Source organism: Anastrepha ludens, chromosome X (assembly GCF_028408465.1).
Source record: "Anastrepha ludens isolate Willacy chromosome X, idAnaLude1.1, whole genome shotgun sequence".
NCBI lineage: Eukaryota > Metazoa > Arthropoda > Insecta > Diptera > Tephritidae > Anastrepha > Anastrepha ludens.
This window is the reverse complement of record NC_071503.1, coordinates 20785203-20797894: the sequence shown is the minus strand read 5'-3', so window position 1 is coordinate 20797894 and position 12692 is coordinate 20785203.

Sequence of the window (12692 nt, the reverse complement as noted above, 5' to 3'; positions counted from 1 at the left end):
TAAAAAACTTACATTTACTTCTCGAATCAAAGGAGAAATTCGAACCACATCTGACTCACCGATATATTGCAAATCATATCCTTATTCCATGGCACTTAAAGACGAAGTTGGAAAACAAATAAATGAACTTTTAAGCGATGGTATAATCAGGCCTTCTAGATCACCTTATAATGCACCCGTCTGGATTGTCCCGAAAAAAATGGATGCATCCGGTGAAAAAAAAATTCAGAATGGTCGTCGATTACAGAAAGCTGAACACGGTCACCGTAGCCGATAGATATCCTATCCCGGAAATTAATGAAGTTCTCGCAAATTTAGGGAAAAATAAGTACTTTTCAGTGGTAGACCTTAAAAGTGGTTTTCACCAAATTCCTCTAAAAGAATGCGACATAGAAAAAACCGCATTCTCAGTCAATAACGGAAAATTTGAATTCGTCCGACTTCCATTCGGATTAAAAAACTCGCCATGAATTTTCCAACGTACTTTGGATGATGTTTTAAGGCATCACATAGGTAAAATATGTTATGTCTACATAGATGACATAAATATATTTTCCAAATCCGAAAGAGAACACTTCGAAAATCTATATAAAATATTTGAAACATTAGAATCCGCAAAGTTCAAAATACAACTAGACAAGTGTGAATTTTTAAAAACAGAAATTGAATTTCTAGGTTTTATTGTAGGAACTGAAGGAATAAAAGCTAACAAACAAAAAGTAGAAGCAATAGCCCAACTACAACCCTCAAAAACTCTAAAAGATTTGAGAAGCTTTCTAGGCATGTCAGGTTATTATAGGCGTTTCATACAAGATTACGCGAAACTTGCTACACCCCTGACATCCCTTTTAAGAGGGGAGGAGGGACGCATCTCAAAAAATGCCTCCAAGAATACAAAAATATCTTTAGACCAGAATGCCCTGGATGCATTTCAAAAATTAAAAAATTCATTAGTCTTAAGTGATATAGTTCTCTCTCATCCCGACTTTGAAAAATGTTTCGAGTTAACGACACGCAATAGGCGCAGTTTTATCTCAAAACAAAAAGCCCATAACATTCCTTTCCCGAGCACTGAGTAAAACCGAAGAAAATTATGCCACAAATGAAAAGGAAATGTTGGCTATAATTTGGGCATTAAATTCACTGAGAAATTATCTGTACGGATCCCGAAAGGTAATCATATTCACAGACCACCAACCTTTAACATATGCTCTTAGTAGTAAAAACACTAACAGCAAAATGAAGAGATGGAAAGCCATCTTAGAAGAATACGATTATGAACTCAGATATCAACCCGGTAAAACAAACGTGCTAGCAGATGCACTATCTAGGCCACCACAGATAAACTCATCAGACAATAAAATACCAGCAGTAGAATGTCCTATAAACGCCTTCAAAAACCAAATTCATATTTTAATAGATAACCATGATAACTACAAATTTGAAATTCCCTTCCCACTTATCACAGGCATATAATAAAAAAACCGCAATATACCAGAAATATATTAATTTCAATTCTAAAAAAATATCTTAATCCTAGCGTAATTAATGGACTACTTACTACCGAGCCAATCATGGGAATAATTCAAGAATTTTATTCTGAATATTTCATAAATTACAAAATTAGATTCACATAGTCACAGATCAAAGAAATAACTAAGGATGTAGAACACGAAGAGGTCTTAATCAAGGAACACAGAAGAGCCCACAGTGATGCTAAGGAAAATAGAGAGCAAATAAAAAAAATTTCAATTTCCCAAAAATGACGGAAAAATCCAATAGAATTGTTAAAAATTGTCAAATTTGCAGAGAACAAAAATACGATCGTCGTCCTAATAAACCACAATTCCAACCCACACCAATTCCACAAAATCCTGGAGAAATCGTCCACATTGATATTTACTCCACCGAAGGAAATCTCGTACTAACAGCAATAGACAAATTTTCGAAATACGCTTTAGTTAAAATTCTAAAGTCTAGGGCAATAGAAGATATTAAAGAACCATTAAAAGAAATCGTTTTAGCTTTTGGCATCCCTAAGTCCATAGTCATAGATAATGAAAAGACCCTAAATTCCGTATCAATAAATTTTCTTCTTAAAGATCAATTTGTCATCGAAATCTACACTACACCACCATACTCTAGCTCTGTTAATGGTCAAATAGAAAGATTTCACTCAACCCTTTCAGAGATTATGAGATGCTTAAAACCAGACAAACTTCACACTACTTTTCACGATTTACTTACCAGAGCAATACACGAGTATAACAGGTCGATTCACTCCACCACCGGCAGAAAACCGATAGATATATTTTTTAACAGAAATTCAAGTAATGATCCAAAAAAAGCAATTTTGGACAAACAAGAAATCATCAATCGTTTAACAGAAAAACAGAAACAGGACTTAAACTACCATAATCAGAATAGGCACGAAATAAAAATGTATTTACCAGGAGAAGATATTTTCGTCAAATTTAACAAGAGACTAGGATCAAAACTAACTCCTAGGTATAAAAAGGAAATAGTCAAAGAAGATAGAAACTCAACTGTTTTAACAATGACAAGCAGAATTGTCTATAAAAATAATATTTAAAGAAAATAAATTACCTTTACAGATTGTGTTTAACCTTTGTAAAAACTGAAGTTCAAATTTTGGATTACACTTCTTCATATGTCGTGACAATTAATAGAGGTACAGCGAAAATCCAGCAAGGAACTTTTACTATTTTACATTCAATAGATCTGGCACAGTATGCAATATCCATATCCAATACCCACAAATTTATCCAACAAAACATCCCAAATCACCATAACCTGTATCCCATCCTTATCCACGAATTAAACCTTACCGAAAATATTTTAGAAAATATAACACCCACTATAAAAAATAAGAGAGCAATAAATGCCAAAGGTACTATTTGGAAATATGTCGCAGGATCTCCAGATCACGACGACTTTGAAATAATAGCTGGTAATATAAATGATCTAAACAAAAATAATAATAAACAAGTGTACGTAAATGAAGCTTTTAATAAAAGATTAAAAAATCTAACAGATATAGTAAATCAAATTTCTAATGTAATAAGAAAAGATGTATTATTAGAAAACGAAATAGTTATAAATCTACAAAATAGAGTAAGACTAGTTAAGGAAGAGTTAATAAATATTCAAAATGGAATCGAATGGGTGAAGCTTGGAATCGTCAACCCATTAATATTAGATAAAAAAGAAATTGAAATTGCTACAAGTAAAATTAGAGAAGAAATTATAATTATTGTTTTTGTGACCCCCGAAGAGGCACTCGAATTTGCCAAAATATCTGTCTTATACAGTACTAATAAAAAAATATTTTATTTGGTTAAGATTCCCTTAACAAAAAAGGAAACCTATGAAAACGTAATCTTAAGACCGGTAAAAAGAAAAAACTCTGTAATTAATTTAGAATTTAAGCAGATTTTAAAAAATGATAACACCATATATAGTATAATAAATGATTGTGAAAAATATAATAAAATAATAATTTGTAAAGAGAATCAAATAACGAATATTTGAAATACTAAATGTATTCCTAATCTTATACGCAGTCAAAATTCTACATGTGTAACGAGCAACAATCATCATATCCCATTAATCGAAGAGATCGAGTCAGGGGTTATCCTAGTAAATGATTGCAATATGGCTATTTATGTCGATAAAACGCGGAGAAATATATCTGGAACACTTCTTATTAAATTTCATAATAGCACTATTAAAATTAACAATAGGACTTTGAGTAATATAGAAGACTCACTTTTACAAATCATCCCCGCATTAATGCAGCCCGCTCCTTTTGAAAGCGACCATATTAATTTCCTATCACTGAAGCTCTTAATGAATTACAGATTAATAATACGGAAGTAATTTCAACTATTCGGAAACATTTGAAAATTGGAGGATGGTCAATCTCTGTTATTCTCAGTCTAATTATCATTTCCATAGCATGCTTACGATTTGTCTTTAAAAATACAAAAAAAATAATTGTTTGGGAACCTCAAATTCCACACACTAATAACGAGCCTCATGTGACACTGAGTGTGCAACATTGTGCTGAATCCCATAAACCAATAGCATTAGAAGCTCCTATCACACCACCAAGATTGAACAATATTCCGTTTTTTTAAATGATTGAGGACAATCAATTTAAGAAGGGAGGAGCTAATAATTAAAATATTCACCTTCATAAAGTTCAATACCCATGGTCGCAATTCAATTGCTGACACAACAATTGCTGACACAGTTCCGCTCGCTCTAAATTTAATTATTTTATTAACCCAAAGTGCTGACGACCTAAAATAAGCTCAAGTTGCATTCAACGTGATGATTGCTGCTTGATAGGTTAATATAAAGTAGATAGTAAATAACAATGTAATAATTAGTAGATATTAATGAAAAAGTCCGATTAAGAAGACGTAGTCTTCCGGCAAATAATTCAATAATTTATTAATAAAAGATATAGTGGACATAGTCCACTCTTTTTAAAATAAATAAAGATATAGAGGACATAGTCCTCTCTTTTTAAAATAAACAAGTATTTTATTAATTGGCGCCCGAGCAGCCTGGTATAAAAAATATACCACGGAACCAAAGCCTGTACGCGTCAGTCCGCGGGCACCCGTTCGTTTAGTGTATTGCAAATGAACCCTTAGTAGTGACAATCAAAACGGAAAAAATGCATGCAGTCGGAACGGTTTTAAACTAAGTAAATTTAGTGATAATAAAAAATAAAAAAAAAAATCATAACCTTTTAAATAAAACGCGTCATTTGGAACTATTCAATATAAACGCAACAACCAGCAGCAGCACAACATCAATAATGTCATCGGCAGTTCTAATTATTGTGTAAGTAAAAATATATTAATTTATATTTTTAAGAAATATTATAAGGAAAAATAATCCTACCTTAGTAAAAAATAAATAAAAATATAGTAAAAAGAAAGAAAAACAATTTTTTCTCAACAAAGAATTTTTTTTTAATACTATGGCTAATCCTAACAACATAATAAGACCACCTATCCTTAATAATCCTAGCCCCGACCCAATACCAAACCCATCAGTACGGCCACAAAATTTTCAAATAAATGCCGAATTAGAAAATAGGATAGCTTCCATTTGTGCACAACAGTGTAGGAGTATTGTGCAGTCTATAATAAACCCCAACGCGGACATAAATTACGGAAATGACCAAACCATAGAGGAAAGATATAGGGAAAACTTAAACGACTTGGACAAAATTCCAGACATAGTAAGAAGTTTGAGAGAATTTTCTGGAAACCCATCCGAATTTAACTCCTGGAAAAAAAGTGTCGATAGGGTATTACAAATCTACAACTCAATGAGGGGAACTCCAAAATTCTATGGAATCCTAAGCGTAATTAGAAATAAAATAGTAGGGAATGCAGATATTGCATTAGAATCGTACAATACACCTCTGGACTGGAATAGTATAGTAAGATGTTTGACCCTACATTACGCCGATAAACGTGACTTAGGCACACTGGAGTACCAAATGACCTCACTTATCCAGGGAAGAAATAGTATTCAAATTTTTTATCAACAAGTCTACTCGCATCTATCCTTGATCCTAAACAAAATTGGTTGCATGAAAATGGGACAAGAGTCTTTTCGACTTTTGACTCAAACATATCGAGACAAAGCTCCCGATACTTTTATAAGAGGCTTAAACGGAGACCTACCGAGACTCTTAGGCATTCGTGAACCTTCAGATCTTCCACAAGCTCTACATCTTTGCTTGAAGTTAGAAAACCAGCATTATAGGTCAGAATACGCGAATAAACACCAAAACCACAAACATCGTCAACAACCACCACTTCCTTCAACGCGTAACTTGAACACGCAAAATGATAACAGACCATTTTACCCGGAATTAACGTTTCAACACCCTACCAAATATAATACCCCTATGAACAGTATGCAACAAAACACATTTAAAAATCAACCGCTTTTCCCTTACCATAACCCCCAACCTGCGTTCCAACCGCATCACCAAATGCGACAACAATTCCAGTTTCAACCGACAAGACCGACAGCACCTAAACCCCAACGATCTGAACCAATGGAAGTTGATCAGTCGATACAAACAAGAAACATTAACTACCAAAACAGACCCCGTCAAATGATGCAACTCCAAGGCAAAAGACCTGTATGAATGAATCACGTCCCACCACCATTTAAACAACAACGAAATTTTCACGTACAAACTAAACAGCAAAATTTTGACAATTTAATAGAATCTGAAGAATTCCAACCCGAAAATTACGAAGACAACTACTACCAGCAACTGCAAAACGAAGATATTGAAAACTACGTTGAATCCTTAGATCAACAGGATCAACAATATGGAATACCTACCCAAGATCTGACTGATATTCATTTTTTAGGCTGACGTATTCTTCGCTCCCATATTTCGAATGTAAGGCGAAGAATGGTCAAATTTTAAAAATTTTAATAGACACAGGGTCTAATAAAAATTATATTCAATCATCTCTCGTTAACAATCCTAAACAAAACGAAAACTCTTTTTTTGCCAACTCAGTTTCTGGCGACATTAAAATCACGCATCATACATTCGCGAATCTGTTTAATTTACCCAATCATCCTATTAAATTTTATATTTTACCGTCTCTAAAATCATTTCATGGTATTTTAGGCCATGACAGCTTACAGGAACTAAATGCTATAATTCATATTAAGGAAAAATACATGTTAATAAATAAAAAAATCAAAATTAAAATTCACCAACAAATTTCCCAATCCGTAAACAAAATGGAATTTAGAACTAGTCATATCGACGAAGTTCAAAAATCTCAATTAGAAGAAATTATAAATAAAGATTCCAATTTATTCAAAGACCCTAATAAAAAACTTACATTTACTTCTCGAATCAAAGGAGAAATTCGAACCACATCTGACTCACCGATATATTGCAAATCATATCCTTATTCCATGGCACTTAAAGACGAAGTTGGAAAACAAATAAATGAACTTTTAAGCGATGGTATAATCAGGCCTTCTAGATCACCTTATAATGCACCCGTCTGGATTGTCCCGAAAAAAATGGATGCATCCGGTGAAAAAAAAATTCAGAATGGTCGTCGATTACAGAAAGCTGAACACGGTCACCGTAGCCGATAGATATCCTATCCCGGAAATTAATGAAGTTCTCGCAAATTTAGGGAAAAATAAGTACTTTTCAGTGGTAGACCTTAAAAGTGGTTTTCACCAAATTCCTCTAAAAGAATGCGACATAGAAAAAACCGCATTCTCAGTCAATAACGGAAAATTTGAATTCGTCCGACTTCCATTCGGATTAAAAAACTCGCCATGAATTTTCCAACGTATTTGGATGATGTTTTAAGGCATCACATAGGTAAAATATGTTATGTCTACATAGATGACATAAATATATTTTCCAAATCCGAAAGAGAACACTTCGAAAATCTATATAAAATATTTGAAACATTAGAATCCGCAAAGTTCAAAATACAACTAGACAAGTGTGAATTTTTAAAAACAGAAATTGAATTTCTAGGTTTTATTGTAGGAACTGAAGGAATAAAAGCTAACAAACAAAAAGTAGAAGCAATAGCCCAACTACAACCCTCAAAAACTCTAAAAGATTTGAGAAGCTTTCTAGGCATGTCAGGTTATTATAGGCGTTTCATACAAGATTACGCGAAACTTGCTACACCCCTGACATCCCTTTTAAGAGGGGAGGAGGGACGCATCTCAAAAAATGCCTCCAAGAATACAAAAATATCTTTAGACCAGAATGCCCTGGATGCATTTCAAAAATTAAAAAATTCATTAGTCTTAAGTGATATAGTTCTCTCTCATCCCGACTTTGAAAAATGTTTCGAGTTAACGACACGCAATAGGCGCAGTTTTATCTCAAAACAAAAAGCCCATAACATTCCTTTCCCGAGCACTGAGTAAAACCGAAGAAAATTATGCCACAAATGAAAAGGAAATGTTGGCTATAATTTGGGCATTAAATTCACTGAGAAATTATCTGTACGGATCCCGAAAGGTAATCATATTCACAGACCACCAACCTTTAACATATGCTCTTAGTAGTAAAAACACTAACAGCAAAATGAAGAGATAGAAAGCCATCTTAGAAGAATACGATTATGAACTCAGATATCAACCCGGTAAAACAAACGTGCTAGCAGATGCACTATCTAGGCCACCACAGATAAACTCATCAGACAATAAAATACCAGCAGTAGAATGTCCTATAAACGCCTTCAAAAACCAAATTCATATTTTAATAGATAACCATGATAACTACAAGTTTGAAATTCCCTTCCCACTTATCACAGGCATATAATAAAAAAACCGCAATATACCAGAAATATATTAATTTCAATTCTAAAAAAATATCTTAATCCTAGCGTAATTAATGGACTACTTACTACCGAGCCAATCATGGGAATAATTCAAGAATTTTATTCTGAATATTTCATAAATTACAAAATTAGATTCACATAGTCACAGATCAAAGAAATAACTAAGGATGTAGAACACGAAGAGGTCTTAATCAAGGAACACAGAAGAGCCCACAGTGATGCTAAGGAAAATAGAGAGCAAATAAAAAAAATTTCAATTTCCCAAAAATGACGGAAAAATCCAATAGAATTGTTAAAAATTGTCAAATTTGCAGAGAACAAAAATACGATCGTCGTCCTAATAAACCACAATTCCAACCCACACCAATTCCACAAAATCCTGGAGAAATCGTCCACATTGATATTTACTCCACCGAAGGAAATCTCGTACTAACAGCAATAGACAAATTTTCGAAATACGCTTTAGTTAAAATTCTAAAGTCTAGGGCAATAGAAGATATTAAAGAACCATTAAAAGAAATCGTTTTAGCTTTTGGCATCCCTAAGTCCATAGTCATAGATAATGAAAAGACCCTAAATTCCGTATCAATAAATTTTCTTCTTAAAGATCAATTTGTCATCGAAATCTACACTACACCACCATACTCTAGCTCTGTTAATGGTCAAATAGAAAGATTTCACTCAACCCTTTCAGAGATTATGAGATGCTTAAAACCAGACAAACTTCACACTACTTTTCACGATTTACTTACCAGAGCAATACACGAGTATAACAGGTCGATTCACTCCACCACCGGCAGAAAACCGATAGATATATTTTTTAACAGAAATTCAAGTAATGATCCAAAAAAAGCAATTTTGGACAAACAAGAAATCATCAATCGTTTAACAGAAAAACAGAAACAGGACTTAAACTACCATAATCAGAATAGGCACGAAATAAAAATGTATTTACCAGGAGAAGATATTTTCGTCAAATTTAACAAGAGACTAGGATCAAAACTAACTCCTAGGTATAAAAAGGAAATAGTCAAAGAAGATAGAAACTCAACTGTTTTAACAATGACAAGCAGAATTGTCTATAAAAATAATATTTAAAGAAAATAAATTACCTTTACAGATTGTGTTTAACCTTTGTAAAAACTGAAGTTCAAATTTTGGATTACACTTCTTCATATGTCGTGACAATTAATAGAGGTACAGCGAAAATCCAGCAAGGAACTTTTACTATTTTACATTCAATAGATCTGGCACAGTATGCAATATCCATATCCAATACCCACAAATTTATCCAACAAAACATCCCAAATCACCATAACCTGTATCCCATCCTTATCCACGAATTAAACCTTACCGAAAATATTTTAGAAAATATAACACCCACTATAAAAAATAAGAGAGCAATAAATGCCAAAGGTACTATTTGGAAATATGTCGCAGGATCTCCAGATCACGACGACTTTGAAATAATAGCTGGTAATATAAATGATCTAAACAAAAATAATAATAAACAAGTGTACGTAAATGAAGCTTTTAATAAAAGATTAAAAAATCTAACAGATATAGTAAATCAAATTTCTAATGTAATAAGAAAAGATGTATTATTAGAAAACGAAATAGTTATAAATCTACAAAATAGAGTAAGACTAGTTAAGGAAGAGTTAATAAATATTCAAAATGGAATCGAATGGGTGAAGCTTGGAATCGTCAACCCATTAATATTAGATAAAAAAGAAATTGAAATTGCTACAAGTAAAATTAGAGAAGAAATTATAATTATTGTTTTTGTGACCCCCGAAGAGGCACTCGAATTTGCCAAAATATCTGTCTTATACAGTACTAATAAAAAAATATTTTATTTGGTTAAGATTCCCTTAACAAAAAAGGAAACCTATGAAAACGTAATCTTAAGACCGGTAAAAAGAAAAAACTCTGTAATTAATTTAGAATTTAAGCAGATTTTAAAAAATGATAACACCATATATAGTATAATAAATGATTGTGAAAAATATAATAAAATAATAATTTGTAAAGAGAATCAAATAACGAATATTTGAAATACTAAATGTATTCCTAATCTTATACGCAGTCAAAATTCTACATGTGTAACGAGCAACAATCATCATATCCCATTAATCGAAGAGATCGAGTCAGGGGTTATCCTAGTAAATGATTGCAATATGGCTATTTATGTCGATAAAACGCGGAGAAATATATCTGGAACACTTCTTATTAAATTTCATAATAGCACTATTAAAATTAACAATAGGACTTTGAGTAATATAGAAGCCTCACTTTTACAAATCATCCCCGCATTAATGCAGCCCGCTCCTTTTGAAAGCGACCATATTAATTTCCTATCACTGAAGCTCTTAATGAATTACAGATTAATAATACGGAAGTAATTTCAACTATTCGGAAACATTTGAAAATTGGAGGATGGTCAATCTCTGTTATTCTCAGTCTAATTATCATTTCCATAGCATGCTTACGATTTGTCTTTAAAAATACAAAAAAAATAATTGTTTGGGAACCTCAAATTCCACACACTAATAACGAGCCTCATGTGACACTGAGTGTGCAACATTGTGCTGAATCCCATAAACCAATAGCATTAGAAGCTCCTATCACACCACCAAGATTGAACAATATTCCGTTTTTTTAAATGATTGAGGACAATCAATTTAAGAAGGGAGGAGCTAATAATTAAAATATTCACCTTCATAAAGTTCAATACCCATGGTCGCAATTCAATTGCTGACACAACAATTGCTGACACAGTTCCGCTCGCTCTAAATTTAATTATTTTATTAACCCAAAGTGCTGACGACCTAAAATAAGCTCAAGTTGCATTCAACGTGATGATTGCTGCTTGATAGGTTAATATAAAGTAGATAGTAAATAACAATGTAATAATTAGTAGATATTAATGAAAAAGTCCGATTAAGAAGACGTAGTCTTCCGGCAAATAATTCAATAATTTATTAATAAAAGATATAGTGGACATAGTCCACTCTTTTTAAAATAAATAAAGATATAGAGGACATAGTCCTCTCTTTTTAAAATAAACAAGTATTTTATTAATTGGCGCCCGAGCAGCCTGGTATAAAAAATATACCACGGAACCAAAGCCTGTACGCGTCAGTCCGCGGGCACCCGTTCGTTTAGTGTATTGCAAATGAACCCTTAGTAGTGACAATCAAAACGGAAAAAATGCATGCAGTCGGAACGGTTTTAAACTAAGTAAATTTAGTGATAATAAAAAATAAAAAAAAAAATCATAACCTTTTAAATAAAACGCGTCATTTGGAACTATTCAATATAAACGCAACAACCAGCAGCAGCACAACATCAATAATGTCATCGGCAGTTCTAATTATTGTGTAAGTAAAAATATATTAATTTATATTTTTAAGAAATATTATAAGGAAAAATAATCCTACCTTAGTAAAAAATAAATAAAAATATAGTAAAAAGAAAGAAAAACAATTTTTTCTCAACAAAGAATTTTTTTTTAATACTATGGCTAATCCTAACAACATAATAAGACCACCTATCCTTAATAATCCTAGCCCCGACCCAATACCAAACCCATCAGTACGGCCACAAAATTTTCAAATAAATGCCGAATTAGAAAATAGGATAGCTTCCATTTGTGCACAACAGTGTAGGAGTATTGTGCAGTCTATAATAAACCCCAACGCGGACATAAATTACGGAAATGACCAAACCATAGAGGAAAGATATAGGGAAAACTTAAACGACTTGGACAAAATTCCAGACATAGTAAGAAGTTTGAGAGAATTTTCTGGAAACCCATCCGAATTTAACTCCTGGAAAAAAAGTGTCGATAGGGTATTACAAATCTACAACTCAATGAGGGGAACTCCAAAATTCTATGGAATCCTAAGCGTAATTAGAAATAAAATAGTAGGGAATGCAGATATTGCATTAGAATCGTACAATACACCTCTGGACTGGAATAGTATAGTAAGATGTTTGACCCTACATTACGCCGATAAACGTGACTTAGGCACACTGGAGTACCAAATGACCTCACTTATCCAGGGAAGAAATAGTATTCAAATTTTTTATCAACAAGTCTACTCGCATCTATCCTTGATCCTAAACAAAATTGGTTGCATGAAAATGGGACAAGAGTCTTTTCGACTTTTGACTCAAACATATCGAGACAAAGCTCCCGATACTTTTATAAGAGGCTTAAACGGAGACCTACCGAGACTCTTAGGCATTCGTGAACCTTCAGATCTTCCACAAGCTCTA